Genomic DNA, 26,065 nt, shown 5'->3' on the forward strand with positions numbered 1-26,065 from the left:
CGCTCTGCGGCGAAAGAGGGTCCCCCCAGCCGCCTGAGCCCAGCGTAGCCGGAACAAAAAGTTCCGGCCAGCGCTAAGGGCTGGATCGGAGGCGGCTGACGTCCATGACGTCACTCCGCTCGTCGCTATGGCGACGAGGGAAGCAAAACAAGGAAGGCCGCTCATTGCGGCCTTCCTTGTTCATTCTGGGCGCTGGAGGCGATCGGAAGAACGCCTCCGGAGCGCCCTCTAGTGGGCTTTCATGCAGCCAACTTTCAGTTGGCTGCATGAAATAGTTTTTTTTTTATTAAAAAAAAAACCTCCCGCAGCCTCCCTGGCGATCTTATCAGAACGCCAGGCAGGTTAAGTTCCCACTAGGGGCACTTTTTTCCTTTCAGATACAAGTCCAAACAAGTCCATATAAGTCCAAACTGAAAAGCCATTTGTTTGGTCTGGTATTTATAAACACCTGATTTCCTCTGTAACAGTCCAGCCTGCATGTACTGATCTGAGACATATCTATGCGCTTTGAGTCCTATGGGAGAAAAGCGCTTTACAAATGTTATTGTATTGTATACAATCTCTGATGATCCTCTATACTGTTTCCGTTGTGTGCAGGTCCTCTGTATAGACTCTCCTGTGTGAAGGTAATCACTGTTGTGTGCAAAACCTTCTACACCATCTTCTTCATGTACATATATCCTACATTGTTATTGCTTCCACACACACAGAAGTGTCTAGACTCTAGTTCAAAATGCACAGTGCTCAATATGCAGGATTTGCATGCAATAATTACACGTCAACTTGCACAGGAAGCATAGGTCTCACCAGTTAATGCAGGCACACTACTTATAATATGCTCTGTTCACATTCCAGTGCAGCCTGGATGATACTGTAGTGTTGAAGTCATGCACAAGCAAGTTGCAGCTTACATAGGAAGCATAGGTATTATCTGTAGATGCAGCTTGCAGTCTTCAACCCATGCAGTGGCTGGTGATTCTGAGGTAATCTACGAGGGCCCAGAGTAGCATGCAGATTACAAGTGGCTGCCAGCCAGCCCACGGCTCATGGGTCTCCGACTGACGTATGACACACGCCCACTATAGCCAGATACAGAATACCACAGGGGCCAAAAAACAGGTTCACTATAAACATAGCTCTATTATATCTGGATTTACTTTACCAGGCGTTACTCCCATATACTTATAATGGCGCTTGGCTGGGACCTGGACATTAAGTGTTCTACTATTATGAGTTTATTATAATGAGATTACACTATAGCAGGAACACAATCTAATATGGAGAAGTCCAATGTGCCGTTGTTTCCTGACTTGTGATTAGACTACATACTGGCTGCTCAGTGTTTGGGCTCGGGTGGGCAGTGAGCAAGAGGGGGCTACTGCAGATGGGGCAATTGCATTGTCTCTGCGTGTATGAGAACTCTTTCAACTGTCTCCATGCTGTTGTGACGGGGTAGGGAAATCACATTACTGAGAGGTCACAGGGGTCCCCACATCACAGAACAAGGACGCCATTTCACAAGCAACAGCAACATGCCAGAAAGGTCCAGTCACTCCATCCACAGTGAGTCACCGGCTGCCACAGCGACCTCTCTGCCAGACCAAAGCATGATGGGCCGGAAATGAGGGCAGAGGCACAATCTTTCCAGGCAGATTGCATCTCAGTGCGACTGAATACAAATTACACCAATTACAATCATTTATATGATGAGATATTGTAGATATACTCCCCATCCTGTGGCTGAGGCCTTGTTTTCTTCTAACCTCCCCATTCTAGCTCAACAATTCATGACAGAAATAGACTGTGTGGAAGATGTCCTGTATGCTGGTGGTATTCATGCAAAGAAGTCATGACAGCTTGTGTGTGGAAAATTTGGGTGGCGGGATATAGCGGATTAAGCAGGAAAAAAGAACACAGGTGCCCTTTCAGTAAAAACAGCACCGCCATAGCACACATTTTGCAGCATGATAGGGAAATTTGGGCGCACAGTGGCGACCAATTTTACCTTCTTTGCAGCAAATTGCGGCTTTTATAATAGCCGCAATATGTGGCTATGAAGGTAAATTTTGGCCCGGGAGGTACCCGATTAGCGGCAAGAGGGGTCAATTTTGGGGGACGGAATTGCGGGGAAAAATTGGCTTGCGGATAACTAAATCGCTTCACTGCATAGCAGACGCCTCTGTCCTCATTCCTGGCCCATCATGCTTTGGTCTGGCAGTGCCGCAATTTAGTTATCCGCAAGCCTGTCTGACGTAATTGCTTCCTCTTGCCGCTGATTGGGCGCTGATATGAACCTTCGTAGCTGCATATCGCGGTTTGCAGAAGAGGTGGGGTTCGCTTTAGGAGGCGAAGCTCCCCCGCTTGTTATCCTCCTGTTTCCACACATAATATCTACCATTGCTGCAAACTAACATTACTGCCAATTACTGCGCCCAAATTTACCACAGGCGCCCAAATTTCCTGTTTCTGTAGCAGCTGTGATGACAGTGTGCATTACATGTACTAATCTCTGTATGTTTTGAACAGATTGGTGGTCGGAGAATTTGGGGGCGTTTCCGCTTACACACGTCCTGTTCCGCTCTATTTAGTAATTATTGATAATGATTTTGCTCTTATTAATGACATGATGGATGGCGATAGTTAGTATGTAAGTAGCGGCATGTAAAGGGTGTGGTAGAGTAAAAAGGGGATTGATTTGCTGTGATTGGTCGTAATGTTTTATGGTTTATCCTGATTGCTTTCACACATCTCTTTCCGATATGGATTCCACTACATAAACTATCAGCAGCCACATGCTGCAATGGACACGTTGTGACAGTGACTACATCTGTAGCAGAAACACAGCCGGAGAGGCACAATGTTATCCTGACAACTGTGTGAATAAGGCAACGCAAATATGCTTGGCGGATCATTATCTTACATTATCTTAGGGCTGGGACCCACTAGGTGTGCTGTGGCAGCAGCTGACAATCGCTAGTGATTGGCAAAGCGCTTTGCTAGTGGATCCCAATGGGAGTGGTCCCAATAGCACTGTAAATGCAAAACTAAATGCTTGTGAAGATTGGTAGCAATCCAGAAGCAATCACATCGGTGGCTACAGTAGCCAAATTATGATCACTCTGGAAAATCGTGGCACTTTATGCAAAGGTCCTGTAGTGGGTCCCAGTCCTTACAGATATTGATTATTTATCTGACCTACCACCTTACACTAGCAGGTATTAAGCAACCTACATATGCACAAATACTGTCTTCTTTCTGGCCACAGTACTAGACAGAGTGCCCACAAAACACATTTTTTTTTGCTATGGTGGGGAATGAAGGACACAGTGTGGCACACAATGGAGCAGCTTCCAGTGTGTGGAAAAAAGAGCAGAACAATTGGGGATTGATTGAGCATCCTTGTCATTACAGATCCAGGAAGCCTTTCAGAAAGTCACGTGGGACGAAACCGATCGGGCCATGCAGAAGGAGTGAGCAGGTAGAGGTAAGATGAATAGTCACCTCGCGATGAAGGAAGATGGATCACAGTGACGTCCCACGATTATGAGCTTTCCCCGATCCATCTTGCTGCGGGTGGGTATGCGCAACGTCACGCGAGAGCACACAACAGCACGAACGAGACTTCAATCAACCGATGTACTTTGTGCAAGAGTCGTCGGGGATTTTAAATATCTGATCGGCCGTGACGTTTGCTATCGCCACACAACGCTGAACGACTGACTGTACCTACGTTGTGAGATCGGGGAAACGAATGCATGTCGCTCCGAAAAAAAATCACCGGTTGTCGGGAAAATTTTTGGAAAAATCACGAGGTGGGTACGGGTCTGTAGACACCATCAGCCAACACCTTTGTGGCATTATGCCCATTACACTGGTACGCTTACTTTTACGATTGTAACGATCACACGTAAGGCTTTGTAAGTGTGATTTTAATGTTTTTTAATCAAGTGTTTTAAAACGTTAATACACCATTCTGAGCCCCATTTCTTTGCATGAACACTCTTAAAGGATACCCGAAGTGACATGTAACATGATGAGATAGACATGGGTATGTACAGTGCCTAGCACACAAATAACTATGCTGTGTTCCTTTTTTTCTTTCTCTGTCTGAAAGAGTTAAATATCAGGTATGTAAGTGGCTAAGTCCTGACTCAGACAGGAAGTGACTACAGAGTGACCCTCACTGATAAGAAATTCCAACTATAAAACACTTTCCTAGCAGAAAATGGCTTCTGAGAGCAAGAAAGGGATAGAAAGGGGAATTTCTTATCAGTGAGGGTCACACTGCTGACACTTCCTGTCTGAGTCAGAACTGAGTCTGCCACTTACATACCTGATATTTAACTCCTTCAGACAGAGAAAGGAAAAAAAGGAACACAGCATAGTGCTAGGCACTGTACATACCCATATCTATCTCATCATGTCACGTGTCACTTCGGGTATCCTTTAAGCAGAGGGTGATTTAGACTTGAGATCAGATGAGCCCGAGGATCACATATGTGCATATGGCCATTTGTTATGGTCTTACTGTACGGTAAGTAAACACGCATGGGTTGTGTAGAAGGTTTCCTAGAAACGTACGGGCAAATTTCAGCAACAAGTATTTGAGGAAAGTTGTATAAGTGCTGAGGACAGAACTTTTTATTCATTTGAATGCTTGAGCAGCAGCATTATTCAGCTGCTTTCAGTTATTATCTATGTCAAGTGCACTGAACTTGATTAACTGTTGTGTGGTTATGGCTGTTATATAGTTCTATTTACAATTGAAAGCTAGCCAAGTGTTCTATTATTATTATTTAGAATTTTTATAGCGCTGACATCTTCCCCAGAGCTGTACAGAGTATATGTCTTGTCACTTGAAGAGGAACTGTAACCAAGGATTTAACCTCATTCCAATCAGTAGCCGATACCCCTTTTCCCACGAGAAATCGTCACCTTTTCTCAAACGGATCATCACAGGGCTCTGTATGGCTGATTTTGTGGTGAAACCCCGCCCACAGTGTGATGGCAGCACCTAGGTACAGACATCACACTGTGGAAGCCTTGTTGCACTGCACGAAATAACAGCTGTTTCCAACTGCCAAAAGAGCAGCATCTCCTTCTAGTAACATCACCTGCCAGCAGTAAAGATGTTGCCACGTGGTAAATGTCAGAATGTAAATCAGGGAGAAGAAAGATTTTACAATGGGCAAACACTGACTAAATCATTTCTAAATAATTATTGTAAAACAAAAATTCATTCTACTGCATTCTAGAAAGCAGCCATCACATTCTGGTGAAAAATCTACACTTGTTTGCAAGCAGACCCACAAGCTAAGGGCAGCAACATCACAATAGGCAGCTGGCTTTCTAAAAGTCCTCCATTGGGGGTCAATAGAAAATGCCTGTCAGCACCAGTGACATCAGCAGAAAGTGCCGGTCAAAGTGACCCGGAGCCTGGTAGAAGCACGAGTCAGCACCTGTAAAGGGCCAATCAGTGCTTGCTAAAAATGAGTCAGATCCAAGTATCTTGAGCAAATGTGTCATTCAGCATCAGCTTTGTTCAGTAGTATTAGTGTGAAGCTATGGACACATGCTAGATGACACTCATTAAAGTGCACTTGCCTGTAGAGGAAAGTGCCCCCTTAACCTCCTTGGCGGTATGAAAAATACCGCCAGGAGGGAGCGCAGCAGTTTTTTTAAAAAATTTTTTTTTTTTAATCATGTAGCGAGCCGAGGGCTCGCTACATGATAGCCGCTGCTGAGCGGCACCCCCCCGCCCGCTTCGATCGCCTTCGGCGATCTCCGATCAGGAAATCCCGTTCATAGAACGGGATTTCCTGGAGGGCTTCCCCCGTCGCCATGGCGACGGGGCGGGATGACGTCACTGACGTCGGGACGTCATTGGGAGTCCCGGGCCACCCCTCGGCGCTGCCTGGCACTGATTGGCCAGGCAGCGCTGGGGTCTGGAGGGGGGGGGGGGCCCGCGCCGCAGCAGATAGCGGCGATCGGGCAGGGGCCGGCGGCGATCAGAGTGCTGGCGCAGCTAGCAAAGTGCTAGCTGCGTCCAGCAAAAAAAAAATTAATGAAAATCGGCCCAGCAGGGCCTGAGCGGCACCCTCCGGCGGCTTACCCCGTGTCACACACGGGGTTACCGCCAAGGAGGTTAAAGGACTTACAAGGCCAATCATTGAGAAAAAAAATAAAAAAAGTTAGCTACCTGCGTCAGCTTGTAAGGCACGGGGGACGCCGTCCGCGCCGTTCCACCGGGTCCCCGCCGCTCAGTATCCCCCCAAATGGTCCCCGACCGCGCGGCCAGGGTCGGGCTCTCCAGACTGTACAAAGATGGCGGCCAGAGCTGGCAGCGGCTGCGCAGTCCGCATAGCCGTGAGTGCGGCTGCGCAGCTCTAAGGCCAACCCCCCGATCCACGTAACAGGCTGTTTAACCGCTTGTCGGTGCAGAAATACCTGCAATGCTGTAGTCTGCAGCTGCATACAAGTAATTTTGACGCAGGCAACAGCCAGACCCCAAATTACGTGTCGAATCCCCCCCCCCCCTCGACTTGCTATGACTCTGAGAGGGCAGAGGGGTAACAATAGACTATGCAAGGGATGTAGCCATAGGGGGCCCTGTGGTGGGGAGAAGTTTATTTTCCCTGTCCTGAGAGACTGGCAACTAAGGGCACAGAGAGAAAAACATTTCTGCTCTCTGCACAATTGTTCTAATGACTGCATCTGCTCAGCCACTGATAAGGAATCATACAAAGTTTTGCAGACAAAGGTTTGTAGACAGTACCCAACATAGTGTGCAGCAGGCTCTTGAGTACAGCGCCCAGTTCCCAACCTCTCTACCCCTCCAAGTGCTGTGTACTGTAGTGATGCTGGAGAAGTCTGCAGAGCCAGTTCTGCTCTATGAGAGGTGGACACGTCTGTCGGTTTTGTGTATGTGTTTTCTGCACACCCTGTGTGTCTGTATGTGTGAAAACATTCATGTTTTATCACAGAAGCTAATGTAATAGAGAAAATGTGTGCATTGCTTCACTGCTGTGTTTTTATCTGCATGGGGAAAACACATTTAAGTGTGCACTAACCAATTGAGTAACATTGGTTCTCAGTTTACCTGTACAGAGAGTGGGGCATGTAGAGTTTGGGGGATTGGCAGGAGGGGGCCCCATTTAAAATTTCGCCGGGGATCTAGTGATTTCAAGTTACGCCCCTGTGAGGGGGAATAGTATAATGCACCCAAGAGTTTCAGCCGCAGCAGGGTGAGCTGTCTGCGCTCAACTGCCCAGCGGCATATTAATACATATGCCTTCCCCTCCCCCCTCGATCCAGCACTAGGACCCTCTGAACATCTTCAACTAGGGCTTGTCTCCCCCCAGCGCATTTTGCCAAGACTGTAAATCTCCACTGGTATCTCTCCCACACAATCAATTTTACTACGTTACAGCGGCAGTGAGGCAGGCACACTCACCTCCTCTGGGTTCCAGGCGTTGCAGGTTTGTCTGTCTCCGCAGGAGTGTAGCTGCTCTGCACTTCCTGCTTCTTCATTTGGGCTCCAGTGCATGATGTGAGAAACAAGAAGTGCAGAGGAGACAGACAGGACCTGCAGCTCCTGAAACTCTAAGATGGTGAGGTGCTGCTGCCTGTCACTCACTGCATCCGTAACACTGCGAGCGTGGAGAGGGTTGTTAGGGGTACATCTGGCTTTAAAAATACTGGGGGGAGGGGGTTGTTAGGGCAATATCTGGCTACTATACTTGGGGGAGCACATCTGAATATTTACTGAGGAAGGGAGGTTGTTAGTGGCACAACTGACTACTATACTGGAGGGGGGAAGGGGGTGTCAGAAGCAGGGCTGTGGAGTCGGAGTTGGAGTCAAGGTGTCGGAGCAATTTTGGGTACATGGTGTCGGAGTTGGAAGTTTCATAGACTGAGGAGTCAGGAGTGGGAGTCAGGTGATTTTTGTACCAAATCCACAGCCCTGGTAAGTATTAGACTAAGGAGTCAGAGTCGAGGAGTCAGAGCCATTTTGTGTACCTGGAGTCGGAGGTTTCATAAACTGAGAAGTCGGAGTAGGAGTCGGATGATTCTTGTACAGACTCCACAGTCCTGGTCAGGAGGGCCTGTATGTTACTTTTGCCCCGGTGCCCCATTGTAGTTAGAGCCAGCCCTGCCCCCACTATTTTGCCATAACCGTAAACCCTCCATTGGCATCTCTCCCACACAATCAAATTTACTGGTCTGTGCAAAATAGTGACATTTAAGTGAATGAACCCCACAGATTGCAGGCAGGTTTATATGACCTCCCGTAGATCCATAATATACAATCCTCGCGCTGCACGCAGCCGGCGTGTCGCCGTGGAAACGGATCAATATGCCATTGGCTGACCAGTGCAGAGGAGCCAGTGTAGCTTTTTCCATTTAAAGGAATCCTATCAAGGTTGTGTCAAGTTGTTTGTCTTCCAACAGGATGACATCTCTGAATTACAAGAGTCGTTTTCTGCATCGGCGGGGCGCGGAGATGAACACGAGTGCTTAGGATTGATTAAACCATCTTGCCATTCCTAGTGTGAAGAACGCATCCAATGCGCGCGCGGAGGAGTGGACGGCACGGCTGAGAGGGAACAATGAGAAGAATATGTCATTGTGGCACTGTTTACTAGAAGACGCCAGTGCGCATAATGCAACTGTAGTTCTGGTCAGAGATGGATTAAAGCCTTACAGTGCCCATAGCCATACTGATTTTGCTTCCCGATCGACCATCCAATTTGCTTATTTAATGAAATCAGTGCACAGATTGTCTGCCCGATTGATGATTCGACCGGTTTCAGGCTAAAATCGGTGGAATGCGGCAATTGGACATGCTGGAAAGATCTCAATTGAAAGTGCTCTATCGAGTGTGAAGAGGTAGCAGTGTTCGATATCGTGATCACCAATGAACGCGGCGGACCCCCAGCTGCTGCCCCTCCACGTGTAAAATGTTCCCCTCACCGGTCTCACCCGTCCCGTGACTCCCAGGCACATCCGCCATCACCCACATGTTGCACCAGCTGTGAGTGTGTGCTCAAAGGTGACAGTGGGGGAGGCCGGGAGTGACGATAGCAGGACAGGTGAGATTTTAAACTGCACGGTAATCGTGTGTGTGTGTGGGGGGGTGTTGCTGGTGACACACCTGGGGAACCATGCGTTTTTTGGGTTTTTGCGTGCGTTTTAATGTGTTTGCGGTTTGCATATGCAAAACGCATATGCGCTTTTCAATTGCGTTTTATGCAAATCACTAGGAAGACAACAGGAAGAGGAAATCATCAGAAAATATTTTTTTTTAAAATGCATATAAAACGCATACAAATCGCATTACATTGCGTCACCATTGATTTTCATTCTGTGCGTTTTTGATGCGTTTTTGAAAAATATGCAACAAAACTAGCGTTTTTAAAAACGCATGTTAGAAAACGCATGTAAAATGCATGTGTTTTTTAATGCCACCCATTGACTAACATTGCATGCATAAATGCTGCGTTTTCTGCAACGCTAGCGTTTCTGCTCAGTGTGTTCCCAGCCTAACAGATTTCATGCTGAAATCTATCGGGGATCGGCCTGTGGTGTATGGGCAGCCGACAGATCTCTCTATGATCAGATTGGAGTAGAGAGAGATCCGTCTCTTGGTCGATCTGCCCATCATTGCTAGATGTATGGACACCTTTAGGCTGGGAGTACACTTGAACTGTCCAACGTTTTGTCGCAATTGCTTTTTACTGTGTTTGCATTCTCTTGTGCAGTTTTTTTGTTTGATATTTTCCGTTTTTGAAAAGTTTGCATGCTTTTTAACCCATAGCGTTGAAATAAATTGAATTGGAAATGCGGAAAAAAGGTAAACAAAGACCTTTTTTCTTGCAATACAGCTGCAAAAATGCAAACAAACACACACAAAAACTGCAGAATCGCAAGAAGGCCATAGCAAGACATTGCATGTGTGGCTCTTTGCATTTGACGCCAAGCTGAAAAACGACCATAATTTCAGCACCCTGCCTTAAAGGATTTCCGAGGCCAGAAAATAAATGTAGTTTTACTTACCTGGGGCTTCTTCCAGCTCCTAGACGTCATTTGGGTCCCTCACTGCAGCTCTGGTCCTCTCTGGGGTCCCGCTGGAAGCCTCTAAAGATCGTCGACTCCCGATGAGTTTGTGTCTCCTGCACATGCGAGCATGCGTGTCATTGGGAGCATACTGCAGCTGTGCAGTACACTCCCGGTGACGTGGGCACGTTCTTGCGTGGGGTGTGCGCATGCACAGAAGACGCCAAGCCATCAGGGGTCGGCGATACTTAGAGGATGCCAAGCACTGAACTTCACCGCAATCAGTAGCTGATACCCCCTTTCTCAATAAGAGGTCTTCACAATTTCTCAAATAGATCATCAGGAAGGTCATCATAACTAGAGTTGGGCCGAACGGTTCGCCGGCGAACGTGGTTCGCGCGAACTTAGGTGGTTCGCGTGCGGGTACCGCACGCGAACGTTTTGCGGAAGAAGTTCGGTTCGCCCCATAATGCACCTGAGGGTCAACTTTGACCCTCTACATCACAGTCAGCAGGCCCAGTGTAGCCAATTAGGCTACACTAGCCCCTGGAGCCCCACCCCCCTTATATAAGGCAGGCAGCGGCGGCCATTACGGCCACTCGTGTGCCTGCATTAGTGAGAGTAGGGCGAGCTGCTGCAGTCTCTCATATAGGGAAAGATTAGTTAGGCTTAACTTCTTCCTGGCTGCATACCTGTTCTGTTCAGTGAGCCCTCAGCCCACTGCATACCTGTACTGTGATCCTGCCACTGCATACCTGTTCAGTGATCCTGCCACTGCATACCTGTTCTGTGAACCCACCCACCACCACTGCATACCTGTTCAGTGATCCTGCCACTGCATACCTGTTCTGTGAACCCACCCACCACTGCATACCTGTTCAGTGATCCTGCTGCCACTGCATACCTGTTCTGTGAACCCACCCACCACTGCATACCTGTTCAGTGATCCTGCCACTGCATACTTGTTCTGTGAACCCACCCACCACCACTGCATACCTGTTCAGTGATCCTGCCACTGCATACCTGTTCTGTGAACCCACCACTGCATACCTGTTCTGTGAACCCACCCACCACTGCATACCTGTTCAGTGATCCTGCTGCCACTGCATACCTGTTCTGTGAACCCACCACTGCATACCTGTTCTGTGAACCCACCACTGCATACCTGTTCTGTGAACCCACCACTGCATACCTGTTCAGTGAACCCGCCACTGCATACCTGTTCTGTTCAGTGGACCCGCCACTGTATACCTGTTTAGTGAACCCGCCACTGCATACCTGTTCTGTTCAGTGGAGTTTGGTGTGTCAGTGTGAAGCAGTACCTTAATTACACTACCTGATTGATGTATACACATGCAAGATGTTTTAAAGCACTTTAGGCCTGTCATTTAGCATTCAATGTGATTTCTGCCCTTAAAACGCTGCTTTTCGTCAAATCCAGATTTTTCCCGGGGACTTTTGGCGTGTATCCCACTCCGCCATGCCCCCCTCCAGGTGTTAGACCCCTTGAAACATCTTTTCCATCACTTTTGTGGCCAGCATAATTATTTTTTTTTTTCAAAGTTCGCATCCCCATTGAAGTCTATTGCGGTTCGCAAACTTTAACGCGAACCGAACCTTCCGCGGAAGTTCGCGAACCCGGTTCGCGAACCTAAAATCGGAGGTTCGGCCCAACTCTAATCATAACCAAGGTCCTGACAGTTTGCTGTCTGTGTACCTCGTTGCATTGTGGGAAATAATGCCTTTTTCCAACTGACAAGCAAGCAGTTTCTCCTGTGCATAGAACTCTCAGTAATGAACATTCCGTACAGATCACCTGGCAGAATAAAAGCTGTCACCACCAGTGATACATTTCAGAATGTAAATCAGGCAGAGAAAAGATTTTACAATGGACAAACACTGACTATATAATCTATACATTAATATTGTAAAAAATAAGCAATTTTATTCATTATGTTACATTCACTGCAGTTCCTCCTTGACACGGCTCTCTTGAGCACCATAAACAGAATGAAGACACAAGGTGATGAACCTCATTGCTGGGGGACGGCTGGGCCTGGAGCAGCATGAGGTGATTTAGCACAGCTCAGATCCGGCCTGCTCTGGCAGGGGCACTCTCAGGCCTAGGACAAATGGTTGCCATGGCAGCAGGATGCGCTCTCCCTCCCAATAAGTGACAGAATGATAGGCATTGGTGCCGGTCGGCTGTGAAATTTCTACCGTGAAAAACCACCAGAGTGACCCCCGCTGAGTGCCGATGACACATAGAGCCAGAAGGAACGGCACACAGATGCACCATACACGGCGTAAACACAGCTTCTGATTGGACAAGCCCGCTACACAGGATACCATCCGCATGATTAACTGCAGTGCCGTCAGAGGAAAATGCCAGGCAATTAATGTGCGTCCGCGGGAATCATTTTCTCTACCTCTCCAGTGAATGATGATAATCACTAAATTATAACGTTCACTCACCAATGAAAAAAAATAAATAATTTCTCTCTTAATAAGCGTAGGAGCCGGAACAGTGAAGGTCGCGCAGCGTTTGACAGCTCTGTGCCACCATTTAATGTCAGGACCTGTGAAGGCTGAGTGAATATAAGAAGCAGATCAGTTGTTATCAATATTATTGATAAATCGCAGTTCCTATACACCACTGAAGGTTGAAGGGCAGAGTTAAGGTGGCCGCTAACAATGCAAGTTGCTGAATGATCGTTTACGAAGATTTTTTCATATAAACGTTCGGGAACAAGCGTTTGTGACCACTAACTGACAAAAAATCTCCTAACCAATCCGATTAACCTCCCTGTCATCATGATTATTTCTGGATTTACATTATCTCAAAGCCGTGGAATTTTTTTGCAAGCTTTTAGACCCTAAAAACAAAACAAAAAACATACCACAGAGATCTGTACCAGCTCCTGCATATAACTCACTCAGGCACGGGATTACCGCTCTGAGCTGCGGATTTCTACCCCGAGCCTGACTTGGGATTACCACTAAAGAGCAGTGTTCTCCCCAGGCTCTTTTAGCCGGGTGCTCCACCCGGCTAGTTTTGACGAGCACCCAGCTGTCATTGGCTCACCTTCTCCTATGCTGTAAGCAGAGTTGCGTACAGAAGCACTGGCCCTGTATTCTCTCATATCACCCCCACCGGCTACTTTTTTATGCCACCCGGTTGGAAAAAAAATTTGGGGAAAACACTGAAGAGGTTAATGAAATCGATCTGATTCTCGGATTGATCCCATCAATCTGATCAGATTGGTTAGAAGATTTTCGTTCGTTAGTGGTTCCAAACGATCATTTCTGATTGTATGATCATTCATACAAAAAATTGTTCGTAAAGGATTGTTCACTAAATTGTATTGTTAATAGTCACCTTTATACACACAAGAGGAGAATCTACCATAAACATCGAGGTACAGCTACCCAATTGGTGGGCCAGTGGGGGCCAACTGTGCCCATCCTCTTCCAGTGATACAGCATGGCAGCTTCCATGAAATAATCCTTCCTTGGAAAGGAAAATAAGGTTGTTTCAGTACGACCTTTTATTATTTTTGGGACGTCTTTGCCGCTGTAACACATGCATAAAATGGAGGCGCGAGGAAAAATGGGCGCAAGATGAAGCTGATCTACTGTAAGTCTAAGCGATAAAAAACGTTGTGAATTGGGCACCAAATGAAAACGAAAAAATATTTACAGAGTTAATGAGGATAATAAAACATTGGTAAATGTTACTGATATTTTACTACAACTAAACCTAACCCTACTCTCACACAGAACCCTCCCCCTCCAACACCTAACCCTAAAACCCCCCTTCCTGACGCTTAACTCTAAAACTCCCCTTTCTGATGCCTAACCCTAATCCCCCCTTCCTGACGCCTAATCCTAAAACCCCCCTTCCTGGTTCCTAACCCTAAAACCCCCCTTCCTGGCGCCTAACCCTAAACCCCCTTTCTTGACGCCTAACCCTAAAATCCCCCTTCCTGATGCCTACCCCTAAAACCCCTCTTCCAGATGCCTAACCCTAAAACTCCCTTTCCTGATGCCTACCCCCTAAAACCCCTCTTCCAGATGCCTAAGCTTAAAACTCCCCTTCCTGACGCCTAACCCTGAAACCCCCCCTTCCTGATGCCTAACCCTAAACCCCACTCCCTGACCCCTAACCCTAAAACCCCCTTTCCGGACGTCTAACCCTAATGGCTCATACACACGGGTTACAACTGTCGCCGCAACCACGCTAGCAACAGCTGTCGCCGCAACTGTCGCTAGTCCGCCGTGTGTATGCGGACTAGCGACAGCAACCCACTTACCATGGACGGAGCTTCCGGCGGGGGGGCAGGAACCTTCAGCAACAGCTTCCGCTGCATCTCTGTCCCTCTGTGCGCCGTGTGTACGGCTGCTGCACAGAGGGACCTGGCGACGAGCTGTCGCTGCTTTTTTATTTCTCCTGCTACATTTGTGCCTCGTGTGTACGAGATGCTTCCAGCAGATGGAAGCATGAAGTGCTCCAAAATCTCCTGATAGCTAGCTGCATTGACCTTGCCCTTGATAAAACACAGTGGACCAACACCAGCAGCTGACATGGCACCCCAGACCATCACTGACTGTGGGTACTTGACACTGGACTTCAGGCATTTTGGCATTTCCCTCTCCCCAGTCTTCCTCCAGACTCTGGCACCTTGATTTCCGAATGACATGTAAAAGTTGCTTTCATCCGAAAAAAGTACTTTGGACCACTGAGCAACAGTCCAGTGCTGCTTCTCTGTAGCCCAGGTCAGGTGCTTCTGACGCTGTTTCTGGTTCAAAAGTGGGTTCATGCTTCCATCTGCTGAAAAGCTTTATGGAGATAAAGATTTCATTTTTCAGCACGACCTGGCACCTGCTCACAGTGCCAAAACCACTGGTAAATGGTTTACTGACCATGGTATTACTGTGCTCAATTGGCCTGCCAACTCTCCTGACCTGAACCCCATAGAGAATCTGTGGGATATTGTGAAGAGAAAGTTGAGAGACGCAAGATCCAACACTCTGGATGAGCTTAAAGGGAAGGTTCAGGGAGGGGATTAAAAAAATAAAAATAAATTTCCACTTACCTGGGGCTTCCTCCAGCCCATGGCAGGCAGGAGGTGCCCTCGCCGCCGCTCCGCAGGCTCCCGGTGGTCTCCGTTGCCCGACCCGACCTGGTCAGGCCGGCGGCCAGGTCGGGCTCTTCTGCGCTCCATTTCCTGGTACTTCTGCGTCCCACGCCGGCGCGCTGACGTCATCGGACGTCCGCCGGGCTGTACTGCGCAGGCGCAGTAGTTCTGCGCATGCGCAGTACAGCCCGGCGGACGTCCGATGACGTCAGCGCGCCGGCGTGGGACGCAGAAGTGCCAGGAAATGGAGCGCAGAAGAGCCCGACCTGGCCGCCGGCCTGGCCAGGTCGGGTCGGGCAACGGAGACCACCGGGAGCCTGCGGAGCGGCGGCGAGGGCACCTCCTGCCTGCCACGGGCTGGAGGAAGCCCCAGGTAAGTGGAAATTTATTTTTATTTTTTTAATCCCCTTCCTGAACCTTCCCTTTAAGGCCGCTATCGAAGCATCCTGGGCCTCCATAACACCTGAGCAGTGCCACAGGCTGATTGCCTCCATGCCTCACCACATTGAAGCAGTCATTTCTGCAAAAGTATTCCCGACCAAGTATTGAGTGCATAACTGAGCATAATTATTTGAAGGTTGACTTTTTTTGTTTTAAAAACACTTTTCTTTTATTGGTCGGATGAAATATGCTAATTTTTTGAGATAGGAAATTTGGGTTTTCATGAGCTGTATGCCAAAATCATCAATATTAAAACAATAAAAGGCTTGAACTACTTCGGTTGTGTGTAATGAATCTAAAATATATGAAAGTCTAATGTTTATCAGTACATTGCAGAAAATAATGAACTTTATCACAATATGCTAATTTTTTGAGAAGATCCTGTACAACGAGAAGGGAAAATATGTGAAACAGATATTGTTTCAATTACTTTCACCTGTTGTGAAGAAACGGCCAAAAGCAACTGTACTCATTTTGGAGCCAATCTCCTCCTCCTCGCCAGCTGAATGGTTCTCTTCCTGAGTTCTGCTCTGCAGATGAAATCATTTGGAGATTTTCAGGAACATCATACTAGTGATTTATAGTGAGAAGTGATCACACAAAAAAAAAACTGGCCGCTGGAACCCTTCAGATTTATGAAGCTGGGGACTTGGCCAGGAATTCCCAGAAAATTCAAAACTCACAAGATAGTGTGTAAGAAACGTTCTGTACATGTCATTCAAACATTTAAAGAGAAACTCCGACCAAGAATTGAACTTTATCCTAATCAATAGCCGATACCCCCTTTTACATGAGAAATCTATTCCTTTTTACAAACAGACCATCAGGGGGCGCTGTATGGCTGATATTGTGGTGAAACCCCTCCCACAAAGAAATTCTGAGTACGTAATCTTGGCAGTTTCCTGTCTGTGAACCTTGCTGCATTGTGGGAAATAGCTGTTTACAGCTGTATCCAACTGCCAAAACAGCAAGCAGCAGCTACATCACTTGCCAGCAATAAAAATGTCACCATGTGATAAATGTCAGAATATAAATCAGGGATTTAAAATATTTTACAATGGGCAAACACTGACTAAATCATTTATACATAATTATTGTAAAAATGAAGCACTTTTTTATTACATTATTTTCACTGGAGTTCCTCTTTATATGCAGCACCCTGGGCTGCACCTGAGTGGTGAAGTCACTCCTCCCACAACCTCAGATCAAAGGATCTAATAATCTGACAACCCCTAGAGTTCCACTAAAAACCTTTGGAGACAGAGCTTTCTGTCATGCTTCCCCTACTCTCAGGAATGCCTTGTCACATGCTATCAAGACCGCTCCAACCCTGGACATGTTTAAAGGACAACTGAGACAAAAAAATAAGAGCATTTATATGTACCTGGGGCTTCCTCCAGCTCCCTTTAGGCCATGGGCCCCCTCGCTGTCCTCCCGGGCCATTCCAGTCCCCAATATAGTATGCATGCGTCTCCCGGCCGTGCTTGCCCCTTTGATGCTCCCGTCGACAAGAGCATGACAGTGGAATGCGCTCGGCTGGAAATGTGCACTAGATTGCAACTGCAGGATTTACCGGGCCGGCCAGTGGAGGATCGAAGTGGCCCGTGAGGGCGACAAGGGTGCCCACGGCCTGAAGGGGGCGGGAGGAAGCCCCAGGTATGTATACATTATTTTTTGGTCTCAGGTACACTTTCAAGCAAAGCTGAAAATCCACCTTTAGTCTGGTACAGTATTCATGACTGCATACATGTTTTGTTGGCTGTATCAACAAGATTACCTAAACTGTAGTATAGTAAAGCAACCACAAGATGTCACTGTCTGTAAAATGATGCAATGATCTCTATGGAGTTGTTATTTCCTGTATTCTCTGTGTTCCTCTCTGTTCTAAGTAAACTGCATTTCCTGATGGTTGTGTATGACTTATCTCTGCAAGTATTCTTCAATAAAGAGTTCTAACTTGTTATACTGGGTGCCTAACTGCATGTACCTACCACTCTGCTCCATCATTTTTCCCCTGTCAGGGCTGGAAGCCACTAGAAAGATTTTTTAAGCATTTAGGAAGCGTGAGAAATCGCTAGCGATTTCCCTAAATGCTCTGCCAATGTAAATGGATGGTACAAATTCCACAGAAGCGATTGCGATTAGCAAAATCGCAAACGCAGGACATGCAGCATTTTGTTAGCGTTTGCGCTTCAATGTAAAGTATATAAACACTGGCATAATCGCTCATCCAAACTTGCACGGAGCAATTTTGCTAGCGTTTTAAGTTAATGTACGCTGTAACAAAATTAAAATTGAAAGGACCAATCAGACTTTAAAACGCTTATCGCTACACAACCGCTGGCAAATTGATTATACTTTCTAAAAACGCTCCCTAAAACGCTCATGAAATCGCTTACAAACTGCTCATACAAAACGCTAGCGATTACGATTAGCGATAGCGTTTTGTAGTGGGTTCCAGGCGTAAGGGCTGGTGCAAACCAAGAGCTTTTCAGAGTGTTTTTAAAAACACTAGCGCTTTGAAAAGCTCTTGGCTAATGTATTTCAATGGGATGGTGCACACCAGAGCGATTTGTTTTTTCCAAAAACGCAAACTCGGGATCCTGCAGCATTTTTGGCTGATTTCTGAGGCGATTCAACCTCAATGTTAAGTATAGGAAGGTGGAAAATCGCTCTGAAAAGCGCTGAACAAAGGGAATTTCCAAGCGTTTTTATTACAGATGCTGTTCAGTTACAGCTCGACTGTAACAAAAAATAAAAAAACCTCTACACCAAAATGTTCCAAAAAATGCTAGAATTGCTCAGAAAAACCTCTCCAAAAACCATTAGCCTTTGCGGATCCGCTAGCGGTTTTTGGTGTGCACTGGCCCTAACACATCACTATGTACTGATCTGAGACAAGCTTTTGCGCTTTGGGTCTTATGGAAGAAAAGCACTTTACAAATGTATCGCTGTAGAAGTCCCTGCTAGTCCCAGAGCCTTGTGAATCAGCCTTGTGTTGCGGCACAGACGAGGAGACTGCGCCACGGTAACATCTCCAATGTTTGTGCGACCGCTGAACTTCTGTACCGTGAAGAAGAGGTTTCCCAGGAAGTATCTTTATCCCTTCACAGAAAATCATTTATTCTGGGCGGTGATCCGCTCACAGTGCTGAGATGGAAAATGAAAAGTAAGCATCGGGGTTGGTGGTTTCCCATGAAGCAGAGGAGGGGGGAGATACACTCCCTGTGACTTCTGGGGACCCCACAGTCTGTTCCCAGGACTCCGCACTGCAGAGATCACATGATGTTAGTGTGGCTGGGCTGAGGATGGACAAGGTGTGACTGGTTATAGGATCATTCATGAGTTACATATAGCTGCATGTACACTGAGACATGAACAGATGAAAGCTATCCCGACAGGACACCGCCCATCCGTCCCGGTTGAGGGATCGGCGCTTATTGGGGCCTATTCACAACATCTGCTTTTGTCTATGAGGTAAACACGACACACCTTCCAACACTCCCCCGGTGTGTGACATGAAATAACAGCATGTGGAGAAGCATTTACTGTCTATGTGGAAAAAACACACCCAAGTCTGTACAAAAGAGAAGCTGTCACTCGGAAGAGAACTTCTATGCAACAGTTTCAGTCAATAAAATAACATGTTCCATTCTCGTGTCAGTATCTGGAAGTTATATTGAGTTTTGCTTCTAAAAATACTGGTTACCCAGCTGCCATAAAGATTTTTTGCCAGATATCTCTGATATTACATACTTATCTTAGATATGCCTCATCAGAAATGATCGTCTGTGATAAACAATAATCTTGTCAACAAAAAACAATGTCCTCACATGGGCACCAGCTGATATTAAACTGCCACATTTATTGGCAAGGTTTGCAATGTGAAGGGCAATGCTGTACAATAGAATGTATCCAATCGCAATACATCACCGTTCCCATCGGATGATACCACCCACAGAGACCTGTCCGGTCGACAATTGTTTCGCTAAAGTAGCTTCCTCGTGGACCGCTGCTCTCCGCGGGCGGGGATACGGCTCTAGTGTAGGTACAGGTACAGGTATCACCCAACCCCAGTGGGGTGTCACCTAATCCCAGTGGGGGGCCTCCCACTTGTCCCCTGTCCTCTCCTCTCCATAGGTTGGAACAGGACTAGTACAAATAATCTGCCCAGGTCTTGGGACCAAATTTTAATCAATCCTTTCAATTAAAATAACACCATATTTCATCACTAGCTGGGCATGAAGCATACCATTATCAGCAGTTTGTGCGTCTGTGGCGACTGGGTGCGATCGCTATGGTGCAAAATTTGCATTACTGTAGAGATGTGCTAGGCAACAGCACAGCAATGCATCTCTACAGCGTTGGGTTCCCAAACCGCTGCCCTGGCAATTGCATTCGATTACAGGTGTCCATGAATAATAAGGCCAAGTATAGGTGACACAAGGGGTTAATTAGGATGGGATTAAACGCTAACCACAGAGGGGAAAAACACGTTATTATTTAATAGGACACTGTCAATTTAAACATTCAATGAATGATTGCTGCTATCGAGCAATCATTCACTTATAAACGGGGGGGGGGGGGGGAGGGGGGAGGACGGCGTGCACGAGTGCACTGCGGCGGGATTAAGTGCAGGTCACTTTAGGGAGACAAATAAGGACATGAGAGTCATGTCCAAGAATGGGAAGTGATTATGCTTTTACTTAATACTAGTTCAGGTTTGTTTATACAGTATAGGATTTGGATTTGCTTTACTTTTTCAATCTCAGAGCTGGCACTAGTCTACTTTAGGGGACTCAGCAGGAAACCTCATAGCAAAATTCGGCTAATGTGATTGGGTGGATGTCACCCTCTTCTGGCCTGGAACCCACTAGAGCGGGGTTTGTTTAGCGTTTAGGGAGCGCTTTCAATCACTAGCGCTTTCCCTAAACGCTCTGCCAATGTAAATGGATTTGACAGATTCCACTAGAGCGATTGCGATTAGGGAAATCGCAATCGCAGGACATGCAGCATTTTGGGAGCGTTTCTATTCTAATGAATTGTATAGAAGCAGGGAAATTGCTCCTAAAACGCTATCACAAATCGCTAGCGATCGCGATAGCGTTTTGCGCTTTCTAGTGGGTTCCAGGCCTCACACTGCTAGGTTGCCAATAGGTTGTAGTAAACTACTCCTACACTATTTGCCCAATCACAACAATGTATGCTGTAAGAGGATGCTGTGATTGGAGAACTGTTCTCTATGAGGTGTTGTGCTGGGTCCCCTAAAGTAGACTAGCGCCCAGAACTTACCACACTGATTTGACTGTAACAAGTTCCCCCGGTAACAGGGCCCCACATAAGTACTCCCTATGGTAGGTGCACCACACGTTACAACCTAGGCTTTACATCACTGCAATGAGTTTACATGGGACAGAACTGTATTCACCCTCATCAATAGTCCATTAACAAACTGTAACCCCCAGCCTGTTGGAACTCAGTGGTGCAGTTTACAGAGCCAAGGGCCCCAGTGCAAATTTTAGGCTGTGTGCACGCATAGCAGAAACGCTAGTGTTGCGTAAAACGCTGCGTTTTATATAGGTTTTCAAACCTGTGTTTTTAAAAACGCTTGTTTTTGTTGCATAATATTCATGGACGCATCAAAAAAAACGCACAAAATAAAAGCCAATGGGAACGCAATGGTATGCGGTTTTCATGCGTTTTCCCCCCAAAATATTTTTTTTTGCTGTATTTCCGCTTCCTGTTGTCTTCCTAGTGATTTGCATAAATGGAAATATAAAAACGCATGAAAAAAGCATACAAAACTCATATGCGTTTTGTATATGCGAAGCGCAAACGCATTAAAACGCACACAAAACGATTGAAAACCGCATATCACAAACGCACCAAAAAGCAGTAAAAACGCACACAACATTAACATAAAACATGACATAAATCGCAGCCCTTCACGTTATGTTATGTGTGCTCCCAGCCTTACCCCCCCCCCCCCCCCCCACCCCCCCAATCATTGGATGTATAATAATCCCTTGATACAGACCACCTGAGCCGGCTTTCCAGGAACAGCCACTGGGTGAGAGCGGTGTAAGCAGAGCAAAAAGGAATGGTGTGTTATTGTTTACCTGGTGCAGTCACAGCCTCCGCACCCTCCAATGCTTCCGCTGGGACTTGTAGTTCGACAACTATGGCTTAGCCTTGTGTCACGTAAACCTGTGTACAATAGTTACAGAATCAGTTATACTAACAACATATGAGACCCCCAGAACTTTCCTTCCCCACCCCTCCGCCTCATCCACTTCCCCCATTATCTCCGGGCATCACCTACCCTGAATTATTCATCCATGCTGATTGATAATGCCTAGAATTCCTGATCAATACACTGACATTCCAAGAATCTCATCAGTAATTCCTTAGTTTAGCGTTCTTTATTTCACAAGCGACTGATAAAAAGGTATTATAAACTCCATCCTAAACCTCTGATGGTGCAAAAACGCTGCTAACGACCAATTTATCCTCCAGCCAACTCTTCCACTAAAGGTAGACATACGCCGTTAGACATAGACTCTCATGGAAATCTATTACGAATTAAGGCACATATTATAATATTTTTCTTTTATTGATCAGATGTGCCTGTTCTTTAACCACTTCAGTACCAGAAGTCTCTGGCCTCTTAAAGAAAACCAGAGCTTTCAAAATACAAAGAATTGATACTTACCCAGGGCTTCCTCCCGCCCCATAAGCAGGAGTCCCTCGCCGTCCTCCCGCAGTTTGCCGTTCAGCTGCAGTCAGCCCCAGTAACAGGCTCAGTCGCGTCAGTCTGTGCCTTCTGTGAATGCGCGAACCTCCCACACATGCGTAGAAGACACCGACTGACGCGACTGAAACTGTTACCAGGGTTGATTGCGGCTGAACAGTAGACCGCGGGGGGGCGGCGAGGAACTAACACGTGCTTATGGGGCTGTAGGAAGCCCCGGGTGAGTATTGATTCTTTGTATTTTAAAAGCTCTGGTACACTTTAAGGACCAGTGACTTCAGAGTAAATAAATGGGGCTCACTGACATCACACCGCACGGACCTGTCTCTTTCGCCATTCGCGCAGCTCTCCCGCTGCTGAGGCCCCACTCGCCCAACTGTCGGTATGACAGCAGAGCTCTGTGAGCCGGTCAGGAGACAATTTCATTCAATTAATTTTCATTCAGTATCAGGTTTTCAAAAAAAAAAAAAAAGCAAAAAACCCAAACATCGAAACGCAGTCCTCTGCATCTCCATTGAGGGCGCTAGTCTACTTTAGCAGGAAACCTCATAGGGAAATTCTGCTAAAGTGATTAGATGGACGCCACCCTCTCGAACTGCTAGGTTTCCAATAGGTTGTAGTAAACTACACCCACACTATTCAGCCAATCACAACGCTTTATACTGTAAGAGGGTGCTGTGAATGGAAAACTGTTCTCTATGTTTCCTGTTGGGTAAGGCTGAACGATTTTTAAACCGAAATCACGATTGAGGCAAGACAATTTTGAGATCCTCAAAGCTGCGGTTTTGCTGCAGTTTTCTCGCACTGCTGCTGGTACCTGCTCCCGGCTTTCTCCTCCATTAAATCCCGATCCCCCTCGCTGCATTGCCCTGCGGTAAGCCACTGTTAAAAGGCAGCAAGCGTTGATCAGTAATGATGGCCCCCTCCTTCAACATCTTCACGAAGGCCCTCAAAACTCACCTTTTCACTCTGGCCTACTACCCCTCACAAATGCTCTAAACCCACAGCTGAACTCTGGTCCCCTACCTTCCGTGTCCTTACCTCTCCCTCTAGATTGTAAGCCTTTGGGCAGGGTCCTCCTTCTTTTGTATTCTACCTGATCATGCACCTCCATTACTGTGCACTCATGCTATGCATCTGAGTGAACCTAACTTGCCTAATCTCCATGCTCCATCCAGTGACTGACTAAGCATTACCTTGTACTCATACTGTGCTGTATGATCTGGTCTTTCTTGTATTCAGGTATTGTCATTTTGCTGTATGTCACCCCTAAATATTGTCTGTAACCTAAATTAATGTCCAGCGCTGCGTAATATGTTGGCGCTTTATAAATACAATAAATAAATAAATAATGGCCACCAGGATGTGACGTGATGTCACTTTCTGTTACAGGCGCCACTGTTATTGAGCGAACACTCGTTGCCTCTTCACAGCATCTCACCACACGGCAATGCGGTGAGGGGGATCGGGACTTTCTGGAGGAAGGGCCGGGTGTAGATACCAGCGGCGGCGAGGGAGAGACTAGAGGTGGCATCTGCCTATATACACTAAAGGGGGCATCTACCTATATACACTAAAGGGGATCTGGATGGCTAACCTGTACTGCAACACCTATACTGGCTAACATGTACTGCGACACCTATACTGGCTAACCTGTATTGCGACACCTATACTGGCTAAACTGTACTGCGACACCTATACTGGCTAACCTGTACTGCGACACCTATACTGGCTAACCTGTACTGCGGCATCTATACTGGCTAACCTGTACTGCGACATCTATACTGGCTAACCTCTACTGCGACATCTATACTGGCTAACCTCTACTGCGACACCTATACTGGCTAACCTGTATTGTGACACCTATTCTGGATAACCTGTACTGCGGCACCTATAGTGGCTAACCTGTACTGCGGCACCTATACTAGTTAGCCTGTACTGCGACACCTATACTGGCTAACCTGTACTGCGACCCCTGTACTGCGACACCTATACTGGCTAACCTGTACTGCGACACCTATACTGGCTAACCTGTACTGTGACACCTATACTGGCTAACCTCTACTGCGACACCTATACTGGCTAACCTGTATTGTGACATCTATACTGGATAACCTGTATTGTGACATCTATACTGGCTAACCTGTACTGCAACACCTATACTGGATAACCCGTACTGCGGCACCTCAAGTGGCTAACCTCTACTGCGACACCTGTACTGCGACACCTATACTGGCTAACCTGTACTGGGGCACCTATACTGGCTTAACTATACTGGGGCACCTATAGCTAGCTAAACTTTACTGGGGCACCTATAGCTGGCTAAACTATACCGGGCTCACCTATATTTGGCTACCTATACTGGGGACACTCATACTCACCATCGGTGTGCTGATCCATCATTGTGTATCAAAAATCGTGAATCAAATCGAAATCATAATTTCTTGCAGAAATCGGACTATTCAATCTTCTCCTAACATCATTCAGGCCTACTGTTGGGTGCCCTAAAGTAGACATTATGTGCATTTTACACACGTTTTTTGAAAAGCTATGAAGCAAGTTGTGTTTTCAAAAACATTGTAAAATGCACAGATATGCATTTTACATGTGGCCCATAGACTTTCATTATCGGCAAAAACACTAGCGTTTCTGCCTAATGTACTCCTAGACTCAGTAAATACTTTATAAATACATATTTTAAAAAAAAGTATTTTTATTCATGACCTTATTTTCACTACAGGTCCTCTTTAGTCTGCCTGTGTACTTTCACTTCCTACACAGCACTACTTGGTCACATATGCAGCATTTTATATGCAATTTAGCAGTGTAGGCTGCTCGTTCCACTGGGATTCTAGCCTGCTATTATCCTCCACATCCATCCATTTTCCTGCCTCAGTGTGAACATGTAGCGATTGTTCCTGCAGCCTCTGAGAGAACCTGGTTTCTCAGGCACTTTAACAGGACGGCCTCCGTATCCATATTGTCTCGATTGTTTCAGAGAGTCGAGGGTTGATGTCATTCCTGTATAATTATCTAGCTGCATTGATATATTTTTTCCATCTGTGTAATTCGCAATCCCATTATTACATACTGTGATTTTGGAATCGTGCTCTGGCACCGTCAGCGGAGCTGGAAACATCAATGTATAGATCGTTCCTACAAACTGAATGTATTGTGTATCCAGAGTGTAGATTGTTCCCACACACTGAATGTATATACGTGTGTATCCAGAGTGTAGATGGAAACTGAATGTATATACGTGTGTATCCAGAGTGTAGATGGAAACTGAATGTACATACGTGTGTATCCAGAGTGTAGATAATTCCCACACACTGAATGTATATACGTGTGTATCCAGAGTGTAGATAATTCCCACACACTGAATGTATATACGTGTGTATCCAGAGTGTAGATGGAAACTGAATGTATATACGTGTGTATCCAGAGTGTAGATGGAAACTGAATGTACATACGTGTGTATCTGTAATGATCGCTGCTGCAGCAGCTATTGCTGGAAGTAGTAGTGCTGCAGCTCAGGCAGTTCTGATCTATTTCCATGCAAGCTGCATAGATTTGTCTGTCTTTCCCTGCTGTCAGCTTGTGACTGATTATCATTCACCTGTGTGGGAATCTGCATGTCTGCTCCCATTGGATGACCTCAGTATAAAGATCTGCTTCC

The 26,065-nt window shown here is 46.5% G+C and overlaps 1 long non-coding RNA gene across 1 annotated transcript in view; it reads right to left on the reverse strand.

The window, feature by feature from the left end:
• Window positions 1-21,837, reverse strand: part of LOC137532422 (uncharacterized) — a 226,063-nt gene extending 204,226 nt beyond the window's left edge. The window contains exons 1-2 of the long non-coding RNA XR_011023925.1: window positions 21,755-21,837; window positions 16,072-16,165 (exon numbers count right to left, since the gene is read on the reverse strand). This is a non-coding gene — a long non-coding RNA (uncharacterized lncRNA). The remainder of the gene's footprint in view (window positions 1-16,071; window positions 16,166-21,754) is intronic.
• Window positions 21,838-26,065: the final 4,228 nt, after the last annotated feature.

This window comes from Hyperolius riggenbachi, chromosome 9 (assembly GCF_040937935.1).
Source record: "Hyperolius riggenbachi isolate aHypRig1 chromosome 9, aHypRig1.pri, whole genome shotgun sequence".
In the NCBI taxonomy this organism is placed as follows: domain Eukaryota; kingdom Metazoa; phylum Chordata; class Amphibia; order Anura; family Hyperoliidae; genus Hyperolius; species Hyperolius riggenbachi.